General features: G+C 42.6%; 56 non-coding genes across 56 annotated transcripts; all 56 read left to right on the top strand.

The window, feature by feature from the left end:
- The first annotated feature begins 28 nt into the window (after positions 1-28).
- Positions 29-147, top strand: LOC145856240 (5S ribosomal RNA). The gene has a single exon (XR_014377128.1). It is a non-coding gene; the product is annotated as a 5S ribosomal RNA (ribosomal RNA).
- A 409-nt stretch (positions 148-556) lies between these two features.
- On the top strand, positions 557-675 carry LOC145881576 (5S ribosomal RNA). The gene has a single exon (XR_014393149.1). It is a non-coding gene; the product is annotated as a 5S ribosomal RNA (ribosomal RNA).
- Positions 676-814: 139 nt separating this feature from the next.
- Positions 815-933, top strand: LOC145856239 (5S ribosomal RNA). Its single transcript, XR_014377127.1, has one exon. It is a non-coding gene; the product is annotated as a 5S ribosomal RNA (ribosomal RNA).
- A 409-nt stretch (positions 934-1,342) lies between these two features.
- LOC145881565 (5S ribosomal RNA) lies at positions 1,343-1,461 on the top strand. Its single transcript, XR_014393138.1, has one exon. It is a non-coding gene; the product is annotated as a 5S ribosomal RNA (ribosomal RNA).
- Positions 1,462-1,600: 139 nt separating this feature from the next.
- LOC145856237 (5S ribosomal RNA) lies at positions 1,601-1,719 on the top strand. The gene has a single exon (XR_014377125.1). It is a non-coding gene; the product is annotated as a 5S ribosomal RNA (ribosomal RNA).
- A 409-nt stretch (positions 1,720-2,128) lies between these two features.
- LOC145882885 (5S ribosomal RNA) lies at positions 2,129-2,247 on the top strand. Its single transcript, XR_014394456.1, has one exon. It is a non-coding gene; the product is annotated as a 5S ribosomal RNA (ribosomal RNA).
- A 139-nt stretch (positions 2,248-2,386) lies between these two features.
- Positions 2,387-2,505, top strand: LOC145856236 (5S ribosomal RNA). The gene has a single exon (XR_014377124.1). It is a non-coding gene; the product is annotated as a 5S ribosomal RNA (ribosomal RNA).
- Positions 2,506-2,914: 409 nt separating this feature from the next.
- LOC145856235 (5S ribosomal RNA) lies at positions 2,915-3,033 on the top strand. Its single transcript, XR_014377123.1, has one exon. It is a non-coding gene; the product is annotated as a 5S ribosomal RNA (ribosomal RNA).
- Positions 3,034-3,442: 409 nt separating this feature from the next.
- LOC145856234 (5S ribosomal RNA) lies at positions 3,443-3,561 on the top strand. The gene has a single exon (XR_014377122.1). It is a non-coding gene; the product is annotated as a 5S ribosomal RNA (ribosomal RNA).
- A 139-nt stretch (positions 3,562-3,700) lies between these two features.
- LOC145856233 (5S ribosomal RNA) lies at positions 3,701-3,819 on the top strand. The gene has a single exon (XR_014377121.1). It is a non-coding gene; the product is annotated as a 5S ribosomal RNA (ribosomal RNA).
- A 409-nt stretch (positions 3,820-4,228) lies between these two features.
- On the top strand, positions 4,229-4,347 carry LOC145882884 (5S ribosomal RNA). The gene has a single exon (XR_014394455.1). It is a non-coding gene; the product is annotated as a 5S ribosomal RNA (ribosomal RNA).
- A 139-nt stretch (positions 4,348-4,486) lies between these two features.
- On the top strand, positions 4,487-4,605 carry LOC145856232 (5S ribosomal RNA). The gene has a single exon (XR_014377120.1). It is a non-coding gene; the product is annotated as a 5S ribosomal RNA (ribosomal RNA).
- A 409-nt stretch (positions 4,606-5,014) lies between these two features.
- LOC145856231 (5S ribosomal RNA) lies at positions 5,015-5,133 on the top strand. Its single transcript, XR_014377119.1, has one exon. It is a non-coding gene; the product is annotated as a 5S ribosomal RNA (ribosomal RNA).
- Positions 5,134-5,542: 409 nt separating this feature from the next.
- Positions 5,543-5,661, top strand: LOC145856230 (5S ribosomal RNA). Its single transcript, XR_014377118.1, has one exon. It is a non-coding gene; the product is annotated as a 5S ribosomal RNA (ribosomal RNA).
- A 139-nt stretch (positions 5,662-5,800) lies between these two features.
- On the top strand, positions 5,801-5,919 carry LOC145856229 (5S ribosomal RNA). Its single transcript, XR_014377117.1, has one exon. It is a non-coding gene; the product is annotated as a 5S ribosomal RNA (ribosomal RNA).
- Positions 5,920-6,328: 409 nt separating this feature from the next.
- LOC145856228 (5S ribosomal RNA) lies at positions 6,329-6,447 on the top strand. The gene has a single exon (XR_014377116.1). It is a non-coding gene; the product is annotated as a 5S ribosomal RNA (ribosomal RNA).
- Positions 6,448-6,856: 409 nt separating this feature from the next.
- Positions 6,857-6,975, top strand: LOC145857737 (5S ribosomal RNA). Its single transcript, XR_014378638.1, has one exon. It is a non-coding gene; the product is annotated as a 5S ribosomal RNA (ribosomal RNA).
- Positions 6,976-7,114: 139 nt separating this feature from the next.
- On the top strand, positions 7,115-7,233 carry LOC145856226 (5S ribosomal RNA). The gene has a single exon (XR_014377114.1). It is a non-coding gene; the product is annotated as a 5S ribosomal RNA (ribosomal RNA).
- A 409-nt stretch (positions 7,234-7,642) lies between these two features.
- LOC145882882 (5S ribosomal RNA) lies at positions 7,643-7,761 on the top strand. The gene has a single exon (XR_014394453.1). It is a non-coding gene; the product is annotated as a 5S ribosomal RNA (ribosomal RNA).
- Positions 7,762-7,900: 139 nt separating this feature from the next.
- On the top strand, positions 7,901-8,019 carry LOC145856225 (5S ribosomal RNA). The gene has a single exon (XR_014377113.1). It is a non-coding gene; the product is annotated as a 5S ribosomal RNA (ribosomal RNA).
- Positions 8,020-8,428: 409 nt separating this feature from the next.
- Positions 8,429-8,547, top strand: LOC145856224 (5S ribosomal RNA). The gene has a single exon (XR_014377112.1). It is a non-coding gene; the product is annotated as a 5S ribosomal RNA (ribosomal RNA).
- A 409-nt stretch (positions 8,548-8,956) lies between these two features.
- On the top strand, positions 8,957-9,075 carry LOC145882881 (5S ribosomal RNA). The gene has a single exon (XR_014394452.1). It is a non-coding gene; the product is annotated as a 5S ribosomal RNA (ribosomal RNA).
- A 139-nt stretch (positions 9,076-9,214) lies between these two features.
- On the top strand, positions 9,215-9,333 carry LOC145856223 (5S ribosomal RNA). Its single transcript, XR_014377111.1, has one exon. It is a non-coding gene; the product is annotated as a 5S ribosomal RNA (ribosomal RNA).
- Positions 9,334-9,742: 409 nt separating this feature from the next.
- LOC145856222 (5S ribosomal RNA) lies at positions 9,743-9,861 on the top strand. Its single transcript, XR_014377110.1, has one exon. It is a non-coding gene; the product is annotated as a 5S ribosomal RNA (ribosomal RNA).
- Positions 9,862-10,000: 139 nt separating this feature from the next.
- LOC145856221 (5S ribosomal RNA) lies at positions 10,001-10,119 on the top strand. Its single transcript, XR_014377109.1, has one exon. It is a non-coding gene; the product is annotated as a 5S ribosomal RNA (ribosomal RNA).
- Positions 10,120-10,528: 409 nt separating this feature from the next.
- On the top strand, positions 10,529-10,647 carry LOC145856220 (5S ribosomal RNA). Its single transcript, XR_014377108.1, has one exon. It is a non-coding gene; the product is annotated as a 5S ribosomal RNA (ribosomal RNA).
- Positions 10,648-11,056: 409 nt separating this feature from the next.
- On the top strand, positions 11,057-11,175 carry LOC145856219 (5S ribosomal RNA). The gene has a single exon (XR_014377107.1). It is a non-coding gene; the product is annotated as a 5S ribosomal RNA (ribosomal RNA).
- Positions 11,176-11,584: 409 nt separating this feature from the next.
- LOC145856218 (5S ribosomal RNA) lies at positions 11,585-11,703 on the top strand. The gene has a single exon (XR_014377106.1). It is a non-coding gene; the product is annotated as a 5S ribosomal RNA (ribosomal RNA).
- A 139-nt stretch (positions 11,704-11,842) lies between these two features.
- On the top strand, positions 11,843-11,961 carry LOC145856217 (5S ribosomal RNA). Its single transcript, XR_014377105.1, has one exon. It is a non-coding gene; the product is annotated as a 5S ribosomal RNA (ribosomal RNA).
- A 409-nt stretch (positions 11,962-12,370) lies between these two features.
- Positions 12,371-12,489, top strand: LOC145856215 (5S ribosomal RNA). Its single transcript, XR_014377103.1, has one exon. It is a non-coding gene; the product is annotated as a 5S ribosomal RNA (ribosomal RNA).
- A 409-nt stretch (positions 12,490-12,898) lies between these two features.
- LOC145856214 (5S ribosomal RNA) lies at positions 12,899-13,017 on the top strand. The gene has a single exon (XR_014377102.1). It is a non-coding gene; the product is annotated as a 5S ribosomal RNA (ribosomal RNA).
- Positions 13,018-13,426: 409 nt separating this feature from the next.
- On the top strand, positions 13,427-13,545 carry LOC145856213 (5S ribosomal RNA). Its single transcript, XR_014377101.1, has one exon. It is a non-coding gene; the product is annotated as a 5S ribosomal RNA (ribosomal RNA).
- A 139-nt stretch (positions 13,546-13,684) lies between these two features.
- On the top strand, positions 13,685-13,803 carry LOC145856212 (5S ribosomal RNA). Its single transcript, XR_014377100.1, has one exon. It is a non-coding gene; the product is annotated as a 5S ribosomal RNA (ribosomal RNA).
- A 409-nt stretch (positions 13,804-14,212) lies between these two features.
- Positions 14,213-14,331, top strand: LOC145856211 (5S ribosomal RNA). The gene has a single exon (XR_014377099.1). It is a non-coding gene; the product is annotated as a 5S ribosomal RNA (ribosomal RNA).
- A 139-nt stretch (positions 14,332-14,470) lies between these two features.
- LOC145856210 (5S ribosomal RNA) lies at positions 14,471-14,589 on the top strand. The gene has a single exon (XR_014377098.1). It is a non-coding gene; the product is annotated as a 5S ribosomal RNA (ribosomal RNA).
- A 409-nt stretch (positions 14,590-14,998) lies between these two features.
- Positions 14,999-15,117, top strand: LOC145882880 (5S ribosomal RNA). Its single transcript, XR_014394451.1, has one exon. It is a non-coding gene; the product is annotated as a 5S ribosomal RNA (ribosomal RNA).
- A 139-nt stretch (positions 15,118-15,256) lies between these two features.
- LOC145856209 (5S ribosomal RNA) lies at positions 15,257-15,375 on the top strand. The gene has a single exon (XR_014377097.1). It is a non-coding gene; the product is annotated as a 5S ribosomal RNA (ribosomal RNA).
- A 409-nt stretch (positions 15,376-15,784) lies between these two features.
- Positions 15,785-15,903, top strand: LOC145856208 (5S ribosomal RNA). The gene has a single exon (XR_014377096.1). It is a non-coding gene; the product is annotated as a 5S ribosomal RNA (ribosomal RNA).
- Positions 15,904-16,312: 409 nt separating this feature from the next.
- Positions 16,313-16,431, top strand: LOC145887615 (5S ribosomal RNA). Its single transcript, XR_014399206.1, has one exon. It is a non-coding gene; the product is annotated as a 5S ribosomal RNA (ribosomal RNA).
- Positions 16,432-16,570: 139 nt separating this feature from the next.
- Positions 16,571-16,689, top strand: LOC145856207 (5S ribosomal RNA). The gene has a single exon (XR_014377095.1). It is a non-coding gene; the product is annotated as a 5S ribosomal RNA (ribosomal RNA).
- A 409-nt stretch (positions 16,690-17,098) lies between these two features.
- Positions 17,099-17,217, top strand: LOC145856206 (5S ribosomal RNA). The gene has a single exon (XR_014377094.1). It is a non-coding gene; the product is annotated as a 5S ribosomal RNA (ribosomal RNA).
- A 139-nt stretch (positions 17,218-17,356) lies between these two features.
- LOC145856204 (5S ribosomal RNA) lies at positions 17,357-17,475 on the top strand. Its single transcript, XR_014377092.1, has one exon. It is a non-coding gene; the product is annotated as a 5S ribosomal RNA (ribosomal RNA).
- Positions 17,476-17,884: 409 nt separating this feature from the next.
- LOC145882879 (5S ribosomal RNA) lies at positions 17,885-18,003 on the top strand. Its single transcript, XR_014394450.1, has one exon. It is a non-coding gene; the product is annotated as a 5S ribosomal RNA (ribosomal RNA).
- A 139-nt stretch (positions 18,004-18,142) lies between these two features.
- On the top strand, positions 18,143-18,261 carry LOC145856203 (5S ribosomal RNA). The gene has a single exon (XR_014377091.1). It is a non-coding gene; the product is annotated as a 5S ribosomal RNA (ribosomal RNA).
- A 409-nt stretch (positions 18,262-18,670) lies between these two features.
- LOC145856202 (5S ribosomal RNA) lies at positions 18,671-18,789 on the top strand. Its single transcript, XR_014377090.1, has one exon. It is a non-coding gene; the product is annotated as a 5S ribosomal RNA (ribosomal RNA).
- Positions 18,790-19,198: 409 nt separating this feature from the next.
- Positions 19,199-19,317, top strand: LOC145886622 (5S ribosomal RNA). The gene has a single exon (XR_014398207.1). It is a non-coding gene; the product is annotated as a 5S ribosomal RNA (ribosomal RNA).
- Positions 19,318-19,456: 139 nt separating this feature from the next.
- On the top strand, positions 19,457-19,575 carry LOC145856201 (5S ribosomal RNA). The gene has a single exon (XR_014377089.1). It is a non-coding gene; the product is annotated as a 5S ribosomal RNA (ribosomal RNA).
- Positions 19,576-19,984: 409 nt separating this feature from the next.
- LOC145856200 (5S ribosomal RNA) lies at positions 19,985-20,103 on the top strand. The gene has a single exon (XR_014377088.1). It is a non-coding gene; the product is annotated as a 5S ribosomal RNA (ribosomal RNA).
- Positions 20,104-20,242: 139 nt separating this feature from the next.
- Positions 20,243-20,361, top strand: LOC145856199 (5S ribosomal RNA). Its single transcript, XR_014377087.1, has one exon. It is a non-coding gene; the product is annotated as a 5S ribosomal RNA (ribosomal RNA).
- Positions 20,362-20,770: 409 nt separating this feature from the next.
- LOC145882878 (5S ribosomal RNA) lies at positions 20,771-20,889 on the top strand. The gene has a single exon (XR_014394449.1). It is a non-coding gene; the product is annotated as a 5S ribosomal RNA (ribosomal RNA).
- Positions 20,890-21,028: 139 nt separating this feature from the next.
- On the top strand, positions 21,029-21,147 carry LOC145885015 (5S ribosomal RNA). Its single transcript, XR_014396595.1, has one exon. It is a non-coding gene; the product is annotated as a 5S ribosomal RNA (ribosomal RNA).
- A 409-nt stretch (positions 21,148-21,556) lies between these two features.
- On the top strand, positions 21,557-21,675 carry LOC145856198 (5S ribosomal RNA). The gene has a single exon (XR_014377086.1). It is a non-coding gene; the product is annotated as a 5S ribosomal RNA (ribosomal RNA).
- Positions 21,676-21,814: 139 nt separating this feature from the next.
- LOC145856197 (5S ribosomal RNA) lies at positions 21,815-21,933 on the top strand. Its single transcript, XR_014377085.1, has one exon. It is a non-coding gene; the product is annotated as a 5S ribosomal RNA (ribosomal RNA).
- A 409-nt stretch (positions 21,934-22,342) lies between these two features.
- Positions 22,343-22,461, top strand: LOC145856196 (5S ribosomal RNA). Its single transcript, XR_014377084.1, has one exon. It is a non-coding gene; the product is annotated as a 5S ribosomal RNA (ribosomal RNA).
- A 139-nt stretch (positions 22,462-22,600) lies between these two features.
- LOC145856195 (5S ribosomal RNA) lies at positions 22,601-22,719 on the top strand. The gene has a single exon (XR_014377083.1). It is a non-coding gene; the product is annotated as a 5S ribosomal RNA (ribosomal RNA).
- Positions 22,720-23,128: 409 nt separating this feature from the next.
- LOC145856193 (5S ribosomal RNA) lies at positions 23,129-23,247 on the top strand. The gene has a single exon (XR_014377081.1). It is a non-coding gene; the product is annotated as a 5S ribosomal RNA (ribosomal RNA).
- The last annotated feature ends 28 nt before the right edge of the window (positions 23,248-23,275 follow it).

The raw sequence follows: 23,275 nt of genomic DNA, 5'->3' as shown, positions 1-23,275 counted from the left end.
TATATGTTGTAGCAAGAGATTGTTTCTCGCTTACGGCCATACCAGCCTGGGTACGCCCGATCTCGTCTGATCTCGGAAGCTAAGCAGGGTCGGGCCTGGTTAGTACTTGGATGGGAGACCGCCTGGGAATACCAGGTGCTGTAAGCATTTTGTCCACGAGGGTGTGCCCCTGCACTATTTCATCAGCAACACTGCCTTGTAGTAAGCATTTAATGATGAATTGACTAAATGCAGCTTCCTGCCTTTTTAATAGGATCAAATTTCCTTGTGTTTTCAATTAGCATCTGCCTTGTATTTATAAGACAAACAAGAATATTGTTGCTGAATGCAGCTTGTGTGTGCTTTGTGCTCCTTTGCCCTGTTCAAATGATGAAAGGAAATAAAGTTTGTATTTTATCCAACTACCTGTGCTAAAAAGTGATGGGAACAGTGTTTGTAATTTCTTCTACTTTTTCAGTGACACAAAGTTCAAGCTGCTTATCTAATTGGTGAAAATGCAATGTCTGTTTATCACACTCACTTTGACTATATATGTTGTAGCAAGAGATTGTTTCTCGCTTACGGCCATACCAGCCTGGGTACGCCCGATCTCGTCTGATCTCGGAAGCTAAGCAGGGTAGGGCCTGGTTAGTACTTGGATGGGAGACCGCCTGGGAATACCAGGTGCTGTAAGCATTTTGTCCACGAGGGTGTGCTCTTGCACTATTTCATCAGCAACACTGCCTTGTATTAAGCATTTAATGATGAATTGACTAAATGTCTGTTTTATCAGACTCACTTTGACTATATATGTTGTAGCAAGAGATTGTTTCTCGCTTACGGCCATACCAGCCTGGGTACGCCCGATCTCGTCTGATCTCGGAAGCTAAGCAGGGTCGGGCCTGGTTAGTACTTGGATGGGAGACCGCCTGGGAATACCAGGTGCTGTAAGCATTTTGTCCACGAGGGTGTGCCCCTGCACTATTTCATCAGCAACACTGCCTTGTAGTAAGCATTTAATGATGAATTGACTAAATGCAGCTTCCTGCCTTTTTAATAGGATCAAATTTCCTTGTGTTTTCAATTAGCATCTGCCTTGTATTTATAAGACAAACAAGAATATTGTTGCTGAATGCAGCTTGTGTGTGCTTTGTGCTCCTTTGCCCTGTTCAAATGATGAAAGGAAATAAAGTTTGTATTTTATCCAACTACCTGTGCTAAAAAGTGATGGGAACAGTGTTTGTAATTTCTTCTACTTTTTCAGTGACACAAAGTTCAAGCTGCTTATCTAATTGGTGAAAATGCAATGTCTGTTTATCACACTCACTTTGACTATATATGTTGTAGCAAGAGATTGTTTCTCGCTTACGGCCATACCAGCCTGGGTACGCCCGATCTCGTCTGATCTCGGAAGCTAAGCAGGGTAGGGCCTGGTTAGTACTTGGATGGGAGACCGCCTGGGAATACCAGGTGCTGTAAGCATTTTGTCCACGAGGGTGTGCTCTTGCACTATTTCATCAGCAACACTGCCTTGTATTAAGCATTTAATGATGAATTGACTAAATGTCTGTTTTATCAGACTCACTTTGACTATATATGTTGTAGCAAGAGATTGTTTCTCGCTTACGGCCATACCAGCCTGGGTACGCCCGATCTCGTCTGATCTCGGAAGCTAAGCAGGGTCGGGCCTGGTTAGTACTTGGATGGGAGACCGCCTGGGAATACCAGGTGCTGTAAGCATTTTGTCCACGAGGGTGTGCCCCTGCACTATTTCATCAGCAACACTGCCTTGTAGTAAGCATTTAATGATGAATTGACTAAATGCAGCTTCCTGCCTTTTTAATAGGATCAAATTTCCTTGTGTTTTCAATTAGCATCTGCCTTGTATTTATAAGACAAACAAGAATATTGTTGCTGAATGCAGCTTGTGTGTGCTTTGTGCTCCTTTGCCCTGTTCAAATGATGAAAGGAAATAAAGTTTGTATTTTATCCAACTACCTGTGGTAAAAAGTGATGGGAACAGTGTTTGTAATTTCTTCTACTTTTTCAGTGACACAAAGTTCAAGCTGCTTATCTAATTGGTGAAAATGCAATGTCTGTTTATCACACTCACTTTGACTATATATGTTGTAGCAAGAGATTGTTTCTCGCTTACGGCCATACCAGCCTGGGTACGCCTGATCTCGTCTGATCTCGGAAGCTAAGCAGGGTCGGGCCTGGTTAGTACTTGGATGGGAGACCGCCTGGGAATACCAGGTGCTGTAAGCATTTTGTCCACGAGGGTGTGCTCTTGCACTATTTCATCAGCAACACTGCCTTGTATTAAGCATTTAATGATGAATTGACTAAATGTCTGTTTTATCAGACTCACTTTGACTATATATGTTGTAGCAAGAGATTGTTTCTCGCTTACGGCCATACCAGCCTGGGTACGCCCGATCTCGTCTGATCTCGGAAGCTAAGCAGGGTCGGGCCTGGTTAGTACTTGGATGGGAGACCGCCTGGGAATACCAGGTGCTGTAAGCATTTTGTCCACGAGGGTGTGCCCCTGCACTATTTCATCAGCAACACTGCCTTGTAGTAAGCATTTAATGATGAATTGACTAAATGCAGCTTCCTGCCTTTTTAATAGGATCAAATTTCCTTGTGTTTTCAATTAGCATCTGCCTTGTATTTATAAGACAAACAAGAATATTGTTGCTGAATGCAGCTTGTGTGTGCTTTGTGCTCCTTTGCCCTGTTCAAATGATGAAAGGAAATAAAGTTTGTATTTTATCCAACTACCTGTGCTAAAAAGTGATGGGAACAGTGTTTGTAATTTCTTCTACTTTTTCAGTGACACAAAGTTCAAGCTGCTTATCTAATTGGTGAAAATGCAATGTCTGTTTATCACACTCACTTTGACTATATATGTTGTAGCAAGAGATTGTTTCTCGCTTACGGCCATACCAGCCTGGGTACGCCCGATCTCGTCTGATCTCGGAAGCTAAGCAGGGTCGGGCCTGGTTAGTACTTGGATGGGAGACCGCCTGGGAATACCAGGTGCTGTAAGCATTTTGTCCACGAGGGTGTGCCCCTGCACTATTTCATCAGCAACACTGCCTTGTAGTAAGCATTTAATGATGAATTGACTAAATGCAGCTTCCTGCCTTTTTAATAGGATCAAATTTCCTTGTGTTTTCAATTAGCATCTGCCTTGTATTTATAAGACAAACAAGAATATTGTTGCTGAATGCAGCTTGTGTGTGCTTTGTGCTCCTTTGCCCTGTTCAAATGATGAAAGGAAATAAAGTTTGTATTTTATCCAACTACCTGTGCTAAAAAGTGATGGGAACAGTGTTTGTAATTTCTTCTACTTTTTCAGTGACACAAAGTTCAAGCTGCTTATCTAATTGGTGAAAATGCAATGTCTGTTTATCACACTCACTTTGACTATATATGTTGTAGCAAGAGATTGTTTCTCGCTTACGGCCATACCAGCCTGGGTACGCCCGATCTCGTCTGATCTCGGAAGCTAAGCAGGGTCGGGCCTGGTTAGTACTTGGATGGGAGACCGCCTGGGAATACCAGGTGCTGTAAGCATTTTGTCCACGAGGGTGTGCTCTTGCACTATTTCATCAGCAACACTGCCTTGTATTAAGCATTTAATGATGAATTGACTAAATGTCTGTTTTATCAGACTCACTTTGACTATATATGTTGTAGCAAGAGATTGTTTCTCGCTTACGGCCATACCAGCCTGGGTACGCCCGATCTCGTCTGATCTCGGAAGCTAAGCAGGGTCGGGCCTGGTTAGTACTTGGATGGGAGACCGCCTGGGAATACCAGGTGCTGTAAGCATTTTGTCCACGAGGGTGTGCCCCTGCACTATTTCATCAGCAACACTGCCTTGTAGTAAGCATTTAATGATGAATTGACTAAATGCAGCTTCCTGCCTTTTTAATAGGATCAAATTTCCTTGTGTTTTCAATTAGCATCTGCCTTGTATTTATAAGACAAACAAGAATATTGTTGCTGAATGCAGCTTGTGTGTGCTTTGTGCTCCTTTGCCCTGTTCAAATGATGAAAGGAAATAAAGTTTGTATTTTATCCAACTACCTGTGCTAAAAAGTGATGGGAACAGTGTTTGTAATTTCTTCTACTTTTTCAGTGACACAAAGTTCAAGCTGCTTATCTAATTGGTGAAAATGCAATGTCTGTTTATCACACTCACTTTGACTATATATGTTGTAGCAAGAGATTGTTTCTCGCTTACGGCCATACCAGCCTGGGTACGCCTGATCTCGTCTGATCTCGGAAGCTAAGCAGGGTCGGGCCTGGTTAGTACTTGGATGGGAGACCGCCTGGGAATACCAGGTGCTGTAAGCATTTTGTCCACGAGGGTGTGCTCTTGCACTATTTCATCAGCAACACTGCCTTGTATTAAGCATTTAATGATGAATTGACTAAATGTCTGTTTTATCAGACTCACTTTGACTATATATGTTGTAGCAAGAGATTGTTTCTCGCTTACGGCCATACCAGCCTGGGTACGCCCGATCTCGTCTGATCTCGGAAGCTAAGCAGGGTCGGGCCTGGTTAGTACTTGGATGGGAGACCGCCTGGGAATACCAGGTGCTGTAAGCATTTTGTCCACGAGGGTGTGCCCCTGCACTATTTCATCAGCAACACTGCCTTGTAGTAAGCATTTAATGATGAATTGACTAAATGCAGCTTCCTGCCTTTTTAATAGGATCAAATTTCCTTGTGTTTTCAATTAGCATCTGCCTTGTATTTATAAGACAAACAAGAATATTGTTGCTGAATGCAGCTTGTGTGTGCTTTGTGCTCCTTTGCCCTGTTCAAATGATGAAAGGAAATAAAGTTTGTATTTTATCCAACTACCTGTGCTAAAAAGTGATGGGAACAGTGTTTGTAATTTCTTCTACTTTTTCAGTGACACAAAGTTCAAGCTGCTTATCTAATTGGTGAAAATGCAATGTCTGTTTATCACACTCACTTTGACTATATATGTTGTAGCAAGAGATTGTTTCTCGCTTACGGCCATACCAGCCTGGGTACGCCCGATCTCGTCTGATCTCGGAAGCTAAGCAGGGTCGGGCCTGGTTAGTACTTGGATGGGAGACCGCCTGGGAATACCAGGTGCTGTAAGCATTTTGTCCACGAGGGTGTGCCCCTGCACTATTTCATCAGCAACACTGCCTTGTAGTAAGCATTTAATGATGAATTGACTAAATGCAGCTTCCTGCCTTTTTAATAGGATCAAATTTCCTTGTGTTTTCAATTAGCATCTGCCTTGTATTTATAAGACAAACAAGAATATTGTTGCTGAATGCAGCTTGTGTGTGCTTTGTGCTCCTTTGCCCTGTTCAAATGATGAAAGGAAATAAAGTTTGTATTTTATCCAACTACCTGTGCTAAAAAGTGATGGGAACAGTGTTTGTAATTTCTTCTACTTTTTCAGTGACACAAAGTTCAAGCTGCTTATCTAATTGGTGAAAATGCAATGTCTGTTTATCACACTCACTTTGACTATATATGTTGTAGCAAGAGATTGTTTCTCGCTTACGGCCATACCAGCCTGGGTACGCCCGATCTCGTCTGATCTCGGAAGCTAAGCAGGGTCGGGCCTGGTTAGTACTTGGATGGGAGACCGCCTGGGAATACCAGGTGCTGTAAGCATTTTGTCCACGAGGGTGTGCTCTTGCACTATTTCATCAGCAACACTGCCTTGTATTAAGCATTTAATGATGAATTGACTAAATGTCTGTTTTATCAGACTCACTTTGACTATATATGTTGTAGCAAGAGATTGTTTCTCGCTTACGGCCATACCAGCCTGGGTACGCCCGATCTCGTCTGATCTCGGAAGCTAAGCAGGGTCGGGCCTGGTTAGTACTTGGATGGGAGACCGCCTGGGAATACCAGGTGCTGTAAGCATTTTGTCCACGAGGGTGTGCCCCTGCACTATTTCATCAGCAACACTGCCTTGTAGTAAGCATTTAATGATGAATTGACTAAATGCAGCTTCCTGCCTTTTTAATAGGATCAAATTTCCTTGTGTTTTCAATTAGCATCTGCCTTGTATTTATAAGACAAACAAGAATATTGTTGCTGAATGCAGCTTGTGTGTGCTTTGTGCTCCTTTGCCCTGTTCAAATGATGAAAGGAAATAAAGTTTGTATTTTATCCAACTACCTGTGCTAAAAAGTGATGGGAACAGTGTTTGTAATTTCTTCTACTTTTTCAGTGACACAAAGTTCAAGCTGCTTATCTAATTGGTGAAAATGCAATGTCTGTTTATCACACTCACTTTGACTATATATGTTGTAGCAAGAGATTGTTTCTCGCTTACGGCCATACCAGCCTGGGTACGCCCGATCTCGTCTGATCTCGGAAGCTAAGCAGGGTCGGGCCTGGTTAGTACTTGGATGGGAGACCGCCTGGGAATACCAGGTGCTGTAAGCATTTTGTCCACGAGGGTGTGCCCCTGCACTATTTCATCAGCAACACTGCCTTGTAGTAAGCATTTAATGATGAATTGACTAAATGCAGCTTCCTGCCTTTTTAATAGGATCAAATTTCCTTGTGTTTTCAATTAGCATCTGCCTTGTATTTATAAGACAAACAAGAATATTGTTGCTGAATGCAGCTTGTGTGTGCTTTGTGCTCCTTTGCCCTGTTCAAATGATGAAAGGAAATAAAGTTTGTATTTTATCCAACTACCTGTGCTAAAAAGTGATGGGAACAGTGTTTGTAATTTCTTCTACTTTTTCAGTGACACAAAGTTCAAGCTGCTTATCTAATTGGTGAAAATGCAATGTCTGTTTATCACACTCACTTTGACTATATATGTTGTAGCAAGAGATTGTTTCTCGCTTACGGCCATACCAGCCTGGGTACGCCCGATCTCGTCTGATCTCGGAAGCTAAGCAGGGTAGGGCCTGGTTAGTACTTGGATGGGAGACCGCCTGGGAATACCAGGTGCTGTAAGCATTTTGTCCACGAGGGTGTGCTCTTGCACTATTTCATCAGCAACACTGCCTTGTATTAAGCATTTAATGATGAATTGACTAAATGTCTGTTTTATCAGACTCACTTTGACTATATATGTTGTAGCAAGAGATTGTTTCTCGCTTACGGCCATACCAGCCTGGGTACGCCCGATCTCGTCTGATCTCGGAAGCTAAGCAGGGTCGGGCCTGGTTAGTACTTGGATGGGAGACCGCCTGGGAATACCAGGTGCTGTAAGCATTTTGTCCACGAGGGTGTGCCCCTGCACTATTTCATCAGCAACACTGCCTTGTAGTAAGCATTTAATGATGAATTGACTAAATGCAGCTTCCTGCCTTTTTAATAGGATCAAATTTCCTTGTGTTTTCAATTAGCATCTGCCTTGTATTTATAAGACAAACAAGAATATTGTTGCTGAATGCAGCTTGTGTGTGCTTTGTGCTCCTTTGCCCTGTTCAAATGATGAAAGGAAATAAAGTTTGTATTTTATCCAACTACCTGTGCTAAAAAGTGATGGGAACAGTGTTTGTAATTTCTTCTACTTTTTCAGTGACACAAAGTTCAAGCTGCTTATCTAATTGGTGAAAATGCAATGTCTGTTTATCACACTCACTTTGACTATATATGTTGTAGCAAGAGATTGTTCCTCGCTTACGGCCATACCAGCCTGGGTACGCCTGATCTCGTCTGATCTCGGAAGCTAAGCAGGGTCGGGCCTGGTTAGTACTTGGATGGGAGACCGCCTGGGAATACCAGGTGCTGTAAGCATTTTGTCCACGAGGGTGTGCTCTTGCACTATTTCATCAGCAACACTGCCTTGTATTAAGCATTTAATGATGAATTGACTAAATGTCTGTTTTATCAGACTCACTTTGACTATATATGTTGTAGCAAGAGATTGTTTCTCGCTTACGGCCATACCAGCCTGGGTACGCCCGATCTCGTCTGATCTCGGAAGCTAAGCAGGGTCGGGCCTGGTTAGTACTTGGATGGGAGACCGCCTGGGAATACCAGGTGCTGTAAGCATTTTGTCCACGAGGGTGTGCCCCTGCACTATTTCATCAGCAACACTGCCTTGTAGTAAGCATTTAATGATGAATTGACTAAATGCAGCTTCCTGCCTTTTTAATAGGATCAAATTTCCTTGTGTTTTCAATTAGCATCTGCCTTGTATTTATAAGACAAACAAGAATATTGTTGCTGAATGCAGCTTGTGTGTGCTTTGTGCTCCTTTGCCCTGTTCAAATGATGAAAGGAAATAAAGTTTGTATTTTATCCAACTACCTGTGCTAAAAAGTGATGGGAACAGTGTTTGTAATTTCTTCTACTTTTTCAGTGACACAAAGTTCAAGCTGCTTATCTAATTGGTGAAAATGCAATGTCTGTTTATCACACTCACTTTGACTATATATGTTGTAGCAAGAGATTGTTTCTCGCTTACGGCCATACCAGCCTGGGTACGCCCGATCTCGTCTGATCTCGGAAGCTAAGCAGGGTCGGGCCTGGTTAGTACTTGGATGGGAGACCGCCTGGGAATACCAGGTGCTGTAAGCATTTTGTCCACGAGGGTGTGCCCCTGCACTATTTCATCAGCAACACTGCCTTGTAGTAAGCATTTAATGATGAATTGACTAAATGCAGCTTCCTGCCTTTTTAATAGGATCAAATTTCCTTGTGTTTTCAATTAGCATCTGCCTTGTATTCATAAGACAAACAAGAATATTGTTGCTGAATGCAGCTTGTGTGTGCTTTGTGCTCCTTTGCCCTGTTCAAATGATGAAAGGAAATAAAGTTTGTATTTTATCCAACTACCTGTGCTAAAAAGTGATGGGAACAGTGTTTGTAATTTCTTCTACTTTTTCAGTGACACAAAGTTCAAGCTGCTTATCTAATTGGTGAAAATGCAATGTCTGTTTATCACACTCACTTTGACTATATATGTTGTAGCAAGAGATTGTTTCTCGCTTACGGCCATACCAGCCTGGGTACGCCTGATCTCGTCTGATCTCGGAAGCTAAGCAGGGTCGGGCCTGGTTAGTACTTGGATGGGAGACCGCCTGGGAATACCAGGTGCTGTAAGCATTTTGTCCACGAGGGTGTGCTCTTGCACTATTTCATCAGCAACACTGCCTTGTATTAAGCATTTAATGATGAATTGACTAAATGTCTGTTTTATCAGACTCACTTTGACTATATATGTTGTAGCAAGAGATTGTTTCTCGCTTACGGCCATACCAGCCTGGGTACGCCCGATCTCGTCTGATCTCGGAAGCTAAGCAGGGTCGGGCCTGGTTAGTACTTGGATGGGAGACCGCCTGGGAATACCAGGTGCTGTAAGCATTTTGTCCACGAGGGTGTGCCCCTGCACTATTTCATCAGCAACACTGCCTTGTAGTAAGCATTTAATGATGAATTGACTAAATGCAGCTTCCTGCCTTTTTAATAGGATCAAATTTCCTTGTGTTTTCAATTAGCATCTGCCTTGTATTTATAAGACAAACAAGAATATTGTTGCTGAATGCAGCTTGTGTGTGCTTTGTGCTCCTTTGCCCTGTTCAAATGATGAAAGGAAATAAAGTTTGTATTTTATCCAACTACCTGTGCTAAAAAGTGATGGGAACAGTGTTTGTAATTTCTTCTACTTTTTCAGTGACACAAAGTTCAAGCTGCTTATCTAATTGGTGAAAATGCAATGTCTGTTTATCACACTCACTTTGACTATATATGTTGTAGCAAGAGATTGTTTCTCGCTTACGGCCATACCAGCCTGGGTACGCCCGATCTCGTCTGATCTCGGAAGCTAAGCAGGGTCGGGCCTGGTTAGTACTTGGATGGGAGACCGCCTGGGAATACCAGGTGCTGTAAGCATTTTGTCCACGAGGGTGTGCTCTTGCACTATTTCATCAGCAACACTGCCTTGTATTAAGCATTTAATGATGAATTGACTAAATGTCTGTTTTATCAGACTCACTTTGACTATATATGTTGTAGCAAGAGATTGTTTCTCGCTTACGGCCATACCAGCCTGGGTACGCCCGATCTCGTCTGATCTCGGAAGCTAAGCAGGGTCGGGCCTGGTTAGTACTTGGATGGGAGACCGCCTGGGAATACCAGGTGCTGTAAGCATTTTGTCCACGAGGGTGTGCCCCTGCACTATTTCATCAGCAACACTGCCTTGTAGTAAGCATTTAATGATGAATTGACTAAATGCAGCTTCCTGCCTTTTTAATAGGATCAAATTTCCTTGTGTTTTCAATTAGCATCTGCCTTGTATTTATAAGACAAACAAGAATATTGTTGCTGAATGCAGCTTGTGTGTGCTTTGTGCTCCTTTGCCCTGTTCAAATGATGAAAGGAAATAAAGTTTGTATTTTATCCAACTACCTGTGCTAAAAAGTGATGGGAACAGTGTTTGTAATTTCTTCTACTTTTTCAGTGACACAAAGTTCAAGCTGCTTATCTAATTGGTGAAAATGCAATGTCTGTTTATCACACTCACTTTGACTATATATGTTGTAGCAAGAGATTGTTTCTCGCTTACGGCCATACCAGCCTGGGTACGCCCGATCTCGTCTGATCTCGGAAGCTAAGCAGGGTCGGGCCTGGTTAGTACTTGGATGGGAGACCGCCTGGGAATACCAGGTGCTGTAAGCATTTTGTCCACGAGGGTGTGCCCCTGCACTATTTCATCAGCAACACTGCCTTGTAGTAAGCATTTAATGATGAATTGACTAAATGCAGCTTCCTGCCTTTTTAATAGGATCAAATTTCCTTGTGTTTTCAATTAGCATCTGCCTTGTATTTATAAGACAAACAAGAATATTGTTGCTGAATGCAGCTTGTGTGTGCTTTGTGCTCCTTTGCCCTGTTCAAATGATGAAAGGAAATAAAGTTTGTATTTTATCCAACTACCTGTGCTAAAAAGTGATGGGAACAGTGTTTGTAATTTCTTCTACTTTTTCAGTGACACAAAGTTCAAGCTGCTTATCTAATTGGTGAAAATGCAATGTCTGTTTATCACACTCACTTTGACTATATATGTTGTAGCAAGAGATTGTTTCTCGCTTACGGCCATACCAGCCTGGGTACGCCCGATCTCGTCTGATCTCGGAAGCTAAGCAGGGTCGGGCCTGGTTAGTACTTGGATGGGAGACCGCCTGGGAATACCAGGTGCTGTAAGCATTTTGTCCACGAGGGTGTGCCCCTGCACTATTTCATCAGCAACACTGCCTTGTAGTAAGCATTTAATGATGAATTGACTAAATGCAGCTTCCTGCCTTTTTAATAGGATCAAATTTCCTTGTGTTTTCAATTAGCATCTGCCTTGTATTTATAAGACAAACAAGAATATTGTTGCTGAATGCAGCTTGTGTGTGCTTTGTGCTCCTTTGCCCTGTTCAAATGATGAAAGGAAATAAAGTTTGTATTTTATCCAACTACCTGTGCTAAAAAGTGATGGGAACAGTGTTTGTAATTTCTTCTACTTTTTCAGTGACACAAAGTTCAAGCTGCTTATCTAATTGGTGAAAATGCAATGTCTGTTTATCACACTCACTTTGACTATATATGTTGTAGCAAGAGATTGTTTCTCGCTTACGGCCATACCAGCCTGGGTACGCCCGATCTCGTCTGATCTCGGAAGCTAAGCAGGGTCGGGCCTGGTTAGTACTTGGATGGGAGACCGCCTGGGAATACCAGGTGCTGTAAGCATTTTGTCCACGAGGGTGTGCTCTTGCACTATTTCATCAGCAACACTGCCTTGTATTAAGCATTTAATGATGAATTGACTAAATGTCTGTTTTATCAGACTCACTTTGACTATATATGTTGTAGCAAGAGATTGTTTCTCGCTTACGGCCATACCAGCCTGGGTACGCCCGATCTCGTCTGATCTCGGAAGCTAAGCAGGGTCGGGCCTGGTTAGTACTTGGATGGGAGACCGCCTGGGAATACCAGGTGCTGTAAGCATTTTGTCCACGAGGGTGTGCCCCTGCACTATTTCATCAGCAACACTGCCTTGTTGTAAGCATTTAATGATGAATTGACTAAATGCAGCTTCCTGCCTTTTTAATAGGATCAAATTTCCTTGTGTTTTCAATTAGCATCTGCCTTGTATTTATAAGACAAACAAGAATATTGTTGCTGAATGCAGCTTGTGTGTGCTTTGTGCTCCTTTGCCCTGTTCAAATGATGAAAGGAAATAAAGTTTGTATTTTATCCAACTACCTGTGCTAAAAAGTGATGGGAACAGTGTTTGTAATTTCTTCTACTTTTTCAGTGACACAAAGTTCAAGCTGCTTATCTAATTGGTGAAAATGCAATGTCTGTTTATCACACTCACTTTGACTATATATGTTGTAGCAAGAGATTGTTTCTCGCTTACGGCCATACCAGCCTGGGTACGCCCGATCTCGTCTGATCTCGGAAGCTAAGCAGGGTCGGGCCTGGTTAGTACTTGGATGGGAGACCGCCTGGGAATACCAGGTGCTGTAAGCATTTTGTCCACGAGGGTGTGCCCCTGCACTATTTCATCAGCAACACTGCCTTGTAGTAAGCATTTAATGATGAATTGACTAAATGCAGCTTCCTGCCTTTTTAATAGGATCAAATTTCCTTGTGTTTTCAATTAGCATCTGCCTTGTATTTATAAGACAAACAAGAATATTGTTGCTGAATGCAGCTTGTGTGTGCTTTGTGCTCCTTTGCCCTGTTCAAATGATGAAAGGAAATAAAGTTTGTATTTTATCCAACTACCTGTGCTAAAAAGTGATGGGAACAGTGTTTGTAATTTCTTCTACTTTTTCAGTGACACAAAGTTCAAGCTGCTTATCTAATTGGTGAAAATGCAATGTCTGTTTATCACACTCACTTTGACTATATATGTTGTAGCAAGAGATTGTTTCTCGCTTACGGCCATACCAGCCTGGGTACGCCCGATCTCGTCTGATCTCGGAAGCTAAGCAGGGTCGGGCCTGGTTAGTACTTGGATGGGAGACCGCCTGGGAATACCAGGTGCTGTAAGCATTTTGTCCACGAGGGTGTGCCCCTGCACTATTTCATCAGCAACACTGCCTTGTAGTAAGCATTTAATGATGAATTGACTAAATGCAGCTTCCTGCCTTTTTAATAGGATCAAATTTCCTTGTGTTTTCAATTAGCATCTGCCTTGTATTTATAAGACAAACAAGAATATTGTTGCTGAATGCAGCTTGTGTGTGCTTTGTGCTCCTTTGCCCTGTTCAAATGATGAAAGGAAATAAAGTTTGTATTTTATCCAACTACCTGTGCTAAAAAGTGATGGGAACAGTGTTTGTAATTTCTTCTACTTTTTCAGTGACACAAAGTTCAAGCTGCTTATCTAATTGGTGAAAATGCAATGTCTGTTTATCACACTCACTTTGACTATATATGTTGTAGCAAGAGATTGTTTCTCGCTTACGGCCATACCAGCCTGGGTACGCCCGATCTCGTCTGATCTCGGAAGCTAAGCAGGGTCGGGCCTGGTTAGTACTTGGATGGGAGACCGCCTGGGAATACCAGGTGCTGTAAGCATTTTGTCCACGAGGGTGTGCTCTTGCACTATTTCATCAGCAACACTGCCTTGTATTAAGCATTTAATGATGAATTGACTAAATGTCTGTTTTATCAGACTCACTTTGACTATATATGTTGTAGCAAGAGATTGTTTCTCGCTTACGGCCATACCAGCCTGGGTACGCCCGATCTCGTCTGATCTCGGAAGCTAAGCAGGGTCGGGCCTGGTTAGTACTTGGATGGGAGACCGCCTGGGAATACCAGGTGCTGTAAGCATTTTGTCCACGAGGGTGTGCCCCTGCACTATTTCATCAGCAACACTGCCTTGTAGTAAGCATTTAATGATGAATTGACTAAATGCAGCTTCCTGCCTTTTTAATAGGATCAAATTTCCTTGTGTTTTCAATTAGCATCTGCCTTGTATTTATAAGACAAACAAGAATATTGTTGCTGAATGCAGCTTGTGTGTGCTTTGTGCTCCTTTGCCCTGTTCAAATGATGAAAGGAAATAAAGTTTGTATTTTATCCAACTACCTGTGCTAAAAAGTGATGGGAACAGTGTTTGTAATTTCTTCTACTTTTTCAGTGACACAAAGTTCAAGCTGCTTATCTAATTGGTGAAAATGCAATGTCTGTTTATCACACTCACTTTGACTATATATGTTGTAGCAAGAGATTGTTTCTCGCTTACGGCCATACCAGCCTGGGTACGCCCGATCTCGTCTGATCTCGGAAGCTAAGCAGGGTCGGGCCTGGTTAGTACTTGGATGGGAGACCGCCTGGGAATACCAGGTGCTGTAAGCATTTTGTCCACGAGGGTGTGCTCTTGCACTATTTCATCAGCAACACTGCCTTGTATTAAGCATTTAATGATGAATTGACTAAATGTCTGTTTTATCAGACTCACTTTGACTATATATGTTGTAGCAAGAGATTGTTTCTCGCTTACGGCCATACCAGCCTGGGTACGCCCGATCTCGTCTGATCTCGGAAGCTAAGCAGGGTCGGGCCTGGTTAGTACTTGGATGGGAGACCGCCTGGGAATACCAGGTGCTGTAAGCATTTTGTCCACGAGGGTGTGCCCCTGCACTATTTCATCAGCAACACTGCCTTGTAGTAAGCATTTAATGATGAATTGACTAAATGCAGCTTCCTGCCTTTTTAATAGGATCAAATTTCCTTGTGTTTTCAATTAGCATCTGCCTTGTATTTATAAGACAAACAAGAATATTGTTGCTGAATGCAGCTTGTGTGTGCTTTGTGCTCCTTTGCCCTGTTCAAATGATGAAAGGAAATAAAGTTTGTATTTTATCCAACTACCTGTGGTAAAAAGTGATGGGAACAGTGTTTGTAATTTCTTCTACTTTTTCAGTGACACAAAGTTCAAGCTGCTTATCTAATTGGTGAAAATGCAATGTCTGTTTATCACACTCACTTTGACTATATATGTTGTAGCAAGAGATTGTTTCTCGCTTACGGCCATACCAGCCTGGGTACGCCTGATCTCGTCTGATCTCGGAAGCTAAGCAGGGTCGGGCCTGGTTAGTACTTGGATGGGAGACCGCCTGGGAATACCAGGTGCTGTAAGCATTTTGTCCACGAGGGTGTGCTCTTGCACTATTTCATCAGCAACACTGCCTTGTATTAAGCATTTAATGATGAATTGACTAAATGTCTGTTTTATCAGACTCACTTTGACTATATATGTTGTAGCAAGAGATTGTTTCTCGCTTACGGCCATACCAGCCTGGGTACGCCCGATCTCGTCTGATCTCGGAAGCTAAGCAGGGTCGGGCCTGGTTAGTACTTGGATGGGAGACCGCCTGGGAATACCAGGTGCTGTAAGCATTTTGTCCACGAGGGTGTGCCCCTGCACTATTTCATCAGCAACACTGCCTTGTAGTAAGCATTTAATGATGAATTGACTAAATGCAGCTTCCTGCCTTTTTAATAGGATCAAATTTCCTTGTGTTTTCAATTAGCATCTGCCTTGTATTTATAAGACAAACAAGAATATTGTTGCTGAATGCAGCTTGTGTGTGCTTTGTGCTCCTTTGCCCTGTTCAAATGATGAAAGGAAATAAAGTTTGTATTTTATCCAACTACCTGTGCTAAAAAGTGATGGGAACAGTGTTTGTAATTTCTTCTACTTTTTCAGTGACACAAAGTTCAAGCTGCTTATCTAATTGGTGAAAATGCAATGTCTGTTTATCACACTCACTTTGACTATATATGTTGTAGCAAGAGATTGTTTCTCGCTTACGGCCATACCAGCCTGGGTACGCCCGATCTCGTCTGATCTCGGAAGCTAAGCAGGGTCGGGCCTGGTTAGTACTTGGATGGGAGACCGCCTGGGAATACCAGGTGCTGTAAGCATTTTGTCCACGAGGGTGTGCCCCTGCACTATTTCATCAGCAACACTGCCTTGTAGTAAGCATTTAATGATGAATTGACTAAATGCAGCTTCCTGCCTTTTTAATAGGATCAAATTTCCTTGTGTTTTCAATTAGCATCTGCCTTGTATTTATAAGACAAACAAGAATATTGTTGCTGAATGCAGCTTGTGTGTGCTTTGTGCTCCTTTGCCCTGTTCAAATGATGAAAGGAAATAAAGTTTGTATTTTATCCAACTACCTGTGCTAAAAAGTGATGGGAACAGTGTTTGTAATTTCTTCTACTTTTTCAGTGACACAAAGTTCAAGCTGCTTATCTAATTGGTGAAAATGCAATGTCTGTTTATCACACTCACTTTGACTATATATGTTGTAGCAAGAGATTGTTTCTCGCTTACGGCCATACCAGCCTGGGTACGCCCGATCTCGTCTGATCTCGGAAGCTAAGCAGGGTCGGGCCTGGTTAGTACTTGGATGGGAGACCGTCTGGGAATACCAGGTGCTCTAAGCATTTTGTCCACGAGGGTGTGCTCTTGCACTATTTCATCAGCAACACTGCCTTGTATTAAGCATTTAATGATGAATTGACTAAATGTCTGTTTTATCAGACTCACTTTGACTATATATGTTGTAGCAAGAGATTGTTTCTCGCTTACGGCCATACCAGCCTGGGTACGCCCGATCTCGTCTGATCTCGGAAGCTAAGCAGGGTCGGGCCTGGTTAGTACTTGGATGGGAGACCGCCTGGGAATACCAGGTGCTGTAAGCATTTTCTCCACGAGGGTGTGCCCCTGCACTATTTCATCAGCAACACTGCCTTGTAGTAAGCATTTAATGATGAATTGACTAAATGCAGCTTCCTGCCTTTTTAATAGGATCAAATTTCCTTGTGTTTTCAATTAGCATCTGCCTTGTATTTATAAGACAAACAAGAATATTGTTGCTGAATGCAGCTTGTGTGTGCTTTGTGCTCCTTTGCCCTGTTCAAATGATGAAAGGAAATAAAGTTTGTATTTTATCCAACTACCTGTGCTAAAAAGTGATGGGAACAGTGTTTGTAATTTCTTCTACTTTTTCAGTGACACAAAGTTCAAGCTGCTTATCTAATTGGTGAAAATGCAATGTCTGTTTATCACACTCACTTTGACTATATATGTTGTAGCAAGAGATTGTTTCTCGCTTACGGCCATACCAGCCTGGGTACGCCCGATCTCGTCTGATCTCGGAAGCTAAGCAGGGTCGGGCCTGGTTAGTACTTGGATGGGAGACCGCCTGGGAATACCAGGTGCTGTAAGCATTTTGTCCACGAGGGTGTGCTCTTGCACTATTTCATCAGCAACACTGCCTTGTATTAAGCATTTAATGATGAATTGACTAAATGTCTGTTTTATCAGACTCACTTTGACTATATATGTTGTAGCAAGAGATTGTTTCTCGCTTACGGCCATACCAGCCTGGGTACGCCCGATCTCGTCTGATCTCGGAAGCTAAGCAGGGTCGGGCCTGGTTAGTACTTGGATGGGAGACCGCCTGGGAATACCAGGTGCTGTAAGCATTTTGTCCACGAGGGTGTGCCCCTGCACTATTTCATCAGCAACACTGCCTTGTAGTAAGCATTTAATGATGAATTGACTAAATGCAGCTTCCTGCCTTTTTAATAGGATCAAATTTCCTTGTGTTTTCAATTAGCATCTGCCTTGTATTTATAAGACAAACAAGAATATTGTTGCTGAATGCAGCTTGTGTGTGCTTTGTGCTCCTTTGCCCTGTTCAAATGATGAAAGGAAATAAAGTTTGTATTTTATCCAACTACCTGTGCTAAAAAGTGATGGGAACAGTGTTTGTAATTTCTTCTACTTTTTCAGTGACACAAAGTTCAAGCTGCTTATCTAATTGGTGAAAATGCAATGTCTGTTTATCACACTCACTTTGACTATATATGTTGTAGCAAGAGATTGTTTCTCGCTTACGGCCATACCAGCCTGGGTACGCCTGATCTCGTCTGATCTCGGAAGCTAAGCAGGGTCGGGCCTGGTTAGTACTTGGATGGGAGACCGCCTGGGAATACCAGGTGCTGTAAGCATTTTGTCCACGAGGGTGTGCTCTTGCACTATTTCATCAGCAACACTGCCTTGTATTAAGCATTTAATGATGAATTGACTAAATGTCTGTTTTATCAGACTCACTTTGACTATATATGTTGTAGCAAGAGATTGTTTCTCGCTTACGGCCATACCAGCCTGGGTACGCCCGATCTCGTCTGATCTCGGAAGCTAAGCAGGGTCGGGCCTGGTTAGTACTTGGATGGGAGACCGCCTGGGAATACCAGGTGCTGTAAGCATTTTGTCCACGAGGGTGTGCCCCTGCACTATTTCATCAGCAACACTGCCTTGTAGTAAGCATTTAATGATGAATTGACTAAATGCAGCTTCCTGCCTTTTTAATAGGATCAAATTTCCTTGTGTTTTCAATTAGCATCTGCCTTGTATTTATAAGACAAACAAGAATATTGTTGCTGAATGCAGCTTGTGTGTGCTTTGTGCTCCTTTGCCCTGTTCAAATGATGAAAGGAAATAAAGTTTGTATTTTATCCAACTACCTGTGCTAAAAAGTGATGGGAACAGTGTTTGTAATTTCTTCTACTTTTTCAGTGACACAAAGTTCAAGCTGCTTATCTAATTGGTGAAAATGCAATGTCTGTTTATCACACTCACTTTGACTATATATGTTGTAGCAAGAGATTGTTTCTCGCTTACGGCCATACCAGCCTGGGTACGCCCGATCTCGTCTGATCTCGGAAGCTAAGCAGGGTCGGGCCTGGTTAGTACTTGGATGGGAGACCGCCTGGGAATACCAGGTGCTGTAAGCATTTTGTCCACGAGGGTGTGCCCCTGCACTATTTCATCAGCAACACTGCCTTGTAGTAAGCATTTAATGATGAATTGACTAAATGCAGCTTCCTGCCTTTTTAATAGGATCAAATTTCCTTGTGTTTTCAATTAGCATCTGCCTTGTATTTATAAGACAAACAAGAATATTGTTGCTGAATGCAGCTTGTGTGTGCTTTGTGCTCCTTTGCCCTGTTCAAATGATGAAAGGAAATAAAGTTTGTATTTTATCCAACTACCTGTGCTAAAAAGTGATGGGAACAGTGTTTGTAATTTCTTCTACTTTTTCAGTGACACAAAGTTCAAGCTGCTTATCTAATTGGTGAAAATGCAATGTCTGTTTATCACACTCACTTTGACTATATATGTTGTAGCAAGAGATTGTTTCTCGCTTACGGCCATACCAGCCTGGGTACGCCCGATCTCGTCTGATCTCGGAAGCTAAGCAGGGTCGGGCCTGGTTAGTACTTGGATGGGAGACCGCCTGGGAATACCAGGTGCTCTAAGCATTTTGTCCACGAGGGTGTGCTCTTGCACTATTTCATCAGCAACACTGCCTTGTATTAAGCATTTAATGATGAATTGACTAAATGTCTGTTTTATCAGACTCACTTTGACTATATATGTTGTAGCAAGAGATTGTTTCTCGCTTACGGCCATACCAGCCTGGGTACGCCCGATCTCGTCTGATCTCGGAAGCTAAGCAGGGTCGGGCCTGGTTAGTACTTGGATGGGAGACCGCCTGGGAATACCAGGTGCTGTAAGCATTTTCTCCACGAGGGTGTGCCCCTGCACTATTTCATCAGCAACACTGCCTTGTAGTAAGCATTTAATGATGAATTGACTAAATGCAGCTTCCTGCCTTTTTAATAGGATCAAATTTCCTTGTGTTTTCAATTAGCATCTGCCTTGTATTTATAAGACAAACAAGAATATTGTTGCTGAATGCAGCTTGTGTGTGCTTTGTGCTCCTTTGCCCTGTTCAAATGATGAAAGGAAATAAAGTTTGTATTTTATCCAACTACCTGTGCTAAAAAGTGATGGGAACAGTGTTTGTAATTTCTTCTACTTTTTCAGTGACACAAAGTTCAAGCTGCTTATCTAATTGGTGAAAATGCAATGTCTGTTTATCACACTCACTTTGACTATATATGTTGTAGCAAGAGATTGTTTCTCGCTTACGGCCATACCAGCCTGGGTACGCCCGATCTCGTCTGATCTCGGAAGCTAAGCAGGGTCGGGCCTGGTTAGTACTTGGATGGGAGACCGCCTGGGAATACCAGGTGCTGTAAGCATTTTGTCCACGAGGGTGTGCTCTTGCACTATTTCATCAGCAACACTGCCTTGTATTAAGCATTTAATGATGAATTGACTAAATGTCTGTTTTATCAGACTCACTTTGACTATATATGTTGTAGCAAGAGATTGTTTCTCGCTTACGGCCATACCAGCCTGGGTACGCCCGATCTCGTCTGATCTCGGAAGCTAAGCAGGGTCGGGCCTGGTTAGTACTTGGATGGGAGACCGCCTGGGAATACCAGGTGCTGTAAGCATTTTGTCCACGAGGGTGTGCCCCTGCACTATTTCATCAGCAACACTGCCTTGTAGTAAGCATTTAATGATGAATTGACTAAATGCAGCTTCCTGCCTTTTTAATAGGATCAAATTTCCTTGTGTTTTCAATTAGCATCTGCCTTGTATTTATAAGACAAACAAGAATATTGTTGCTGAATGCAGCTTGTGTGTGCTTTGTGCTCCTTTGCCCTGTTCAAATGATGAAAGGAAATAAAGTTTGTATTTTATCCAACTACCTGTGCTAAAAAGTGATGGGAACAGTGTTTGTAATTTCTTCTACTTTTTCAGTGACACAAAGTTCAAGCTGCTTATCTAATTGGTGAAAATGCAATGTCTGTTTATCACACTCACTTTGACTATATATGTTGTAGCAAGAGATTGTTTCTCGCTTACGGCCATACCAGCCTGGGTACGCCTGATCTCGTCTGATCTCGGAAGCTAAGCAGGGTCGGGCCTGGTTAGTACTTGGATGGGAGACCGCCTGGGAATACCAGGTGCTGTAAGCACTTTGTCCACGAGGGTGTGCTCTTGCACTATTTCATCAGCAACACTGCCTTGTATTAAGCATTTAATGATGAATTGACTAAATGTCTGTTTTATCAGACTCACTTTGACTATATATGTTGTAGCAAGAGATTGTTTCTCGCTTACGGCCATACCAGCCTGGGTACGCCCGATCTCGTCTGATCTCGGAAGCTAAGCAGGGTCGGGCCTGGTTAGTACTTGGATGGGAGACCGCCTGGGAATACCAGGTGCGGTAAGCATTTTGTCCACGAGGGTGTGCCCCTGCACTATTTCATCAGCAACACTGCCTTGTAGTAAGCATTTAATGATGAATTGACTAAATGCAGCTTCCTGCCTTTTTAATAGGATCAAATTTCCTTGTGTTTTCAATTAGCATCTGCCTTGTATTTATAAGACAAACAAGAATATTGTTGCTGAATGCAGCTTGTGTGTGCTTTGTGCTCCTTTGCCCTGTTCAAATGATGAAAGGAAATAAAGTTTGTATTTTATCCAACTACCTGTGCTAAAAAGTGATGGGAACAGTGTTTGTAATTTCTTCTACTTTTTCAGTGACACAAAGTTCAAGCTGCTTATCTAATTGGTGAAAATGCAATGTCTGTTTATCACACTCACTTTGACTATATATGTTGTAGCAAGAGATTGTTTCTCGCTTACGGCCATACCAGCCTGGGTACGCCCGATCTCGTCTGATCTCGGAAGCTAAGCAGGGTCGGGCCTGGTTAGTACTTGGATGGGAGACCGCCTGGGAATACCAGGTGCTGTAAGCATTTTGTCCACGAGGGTGTGCTCTTGCACTATTTCATCAGCAACACTGCCTTGTATTAAGCATTTAATGATGAATTGACTAAATGTCTGTTTTATCAGACTCACTTTGACTATATATGTTGTAGCAAGAGATTGTTTCTCGCTTACGGCCATACCAGCCTGGGTACGCCCGATCTCGTCTGATCTCGGAAGCTAAGCAGGGTCGGGCCTGGTTAGTACTTGGATGGGAGACCGCCTGGGAATACCAGGTGCTGTAAGCATTTTGTCCACGAGGGTGTGCCCCTGCACTATTTCATCAGCAACACTGCCTTGTAGTAAGCATTTAATGATGAATTGACTAAATGCAGCTTCCTGCCTTTTTAATAGGATCAAATTTCCTTGTGTTTTCAATTAGCATCTGCCTTGTATTTATAAGACAAACAAGAATATTGTTGCTGAATGCAGCTTGTGTGTGCTTTGTGCTCCTTTGCCCTGTTCAAATGATGAAAGGAAATAAAGTTTGTATTTTATCCAACTACCTGTGCTAAAAAGTGATGGGAACAGTGTTTGTAATTTCTTCTACTTTTTCAGTGACACAAAGTTCAAGCTGCTTATCTAATTGGTGAAAATGCAATGTCTGTTTATCACACTCACTTTGACTATATATGTTGTAGCAAGAGATTGTTTCTCGCTTACGGCCATACCAGCCTGGGTACGCCCGATCTCGTCTGATCTCGGAAGCTAAGCAGGGTCGGGCCTGGTTAGTACTTGGATGGGAGACCGCCTGGGAATACCAGGTGCTGTAAGCATTTTGTCCACGAGGGTGTGCTCTTGCACTATTTCATCAGCAACACTGCCTTGTATTAAGCATTTAATGATGAATTGACTAAATGTCTGTTTTATCAGACTCACTTTGACTATATATGTTGTAGCAAGAGATTGTTTCTCGCTTACGGCCATACCAGCCTGGGTACGCCCGATCTCGTCTGATCTCGGAAGCTAAGCAGGGTCGGGCCTGGTTAGTACTTGGATGGGAGACCGCCTGGGAATACCAGGTGCTGTAAGCATTTTGTCCACGAGGGTGTGCCCCTGCACTATTTCATCAGCAACACTGCCTTGTAGTAAGCATTTAATGATGAATTGACTAAATGCAGCTTCCTGCCTTTTTAATAGGATCAAATTTCCTTGTGTTTTCAATTAGCATCTGCCTTGTATTTATAAGACAAACAAGAATATTGTTGCTGAATGCAGCTTGTGTGTGCTTTGTGCTCCTTTGCCCTGTTCAAATGATGAAAGGAAATAAAGTTTGTATTTTATCCAACTACCTGTGCTAAAAAGTGATGGGAACAGTGTTTGTAATTTCTTCTACTTTTTCAGTGACACAAAGTTCAAGCTGCTTATCTAATTGGTGAAAATGCAATGTCTGTTTATCACACTCACTTTGACTATATATGTTGTAGCAAGAGATTGTTTCTCGCTTACGGCCATACCAGCCTGGGTACGCCCGATCTCGTCTGATCTCGGAAGCTAAGCAGGGTCGGGCCTGGTTAGTACTTGGATGGGAGACCGCCTGGGAATACCAGGTGCTGTAAGCATTTTGTCCACGAGGGTGTGCTCTTGCAC

Source organism: Salmo salar, chromosome 08, assembly GCF_965601325.2.
Source record: "Salmo salar chromosome 08, fSalSal1, whole genome shotgun sequence".
NCBI lineage: Eukaryota > Metazoa > Chordata > Actinopteri > Salmoniformes > Salmonidae > Salmo > Salmo salar.
Note: the sequence above shows the minus strand (reverse complement) of the source record. Positions and strands in the feature narration are given on the sequence as shown.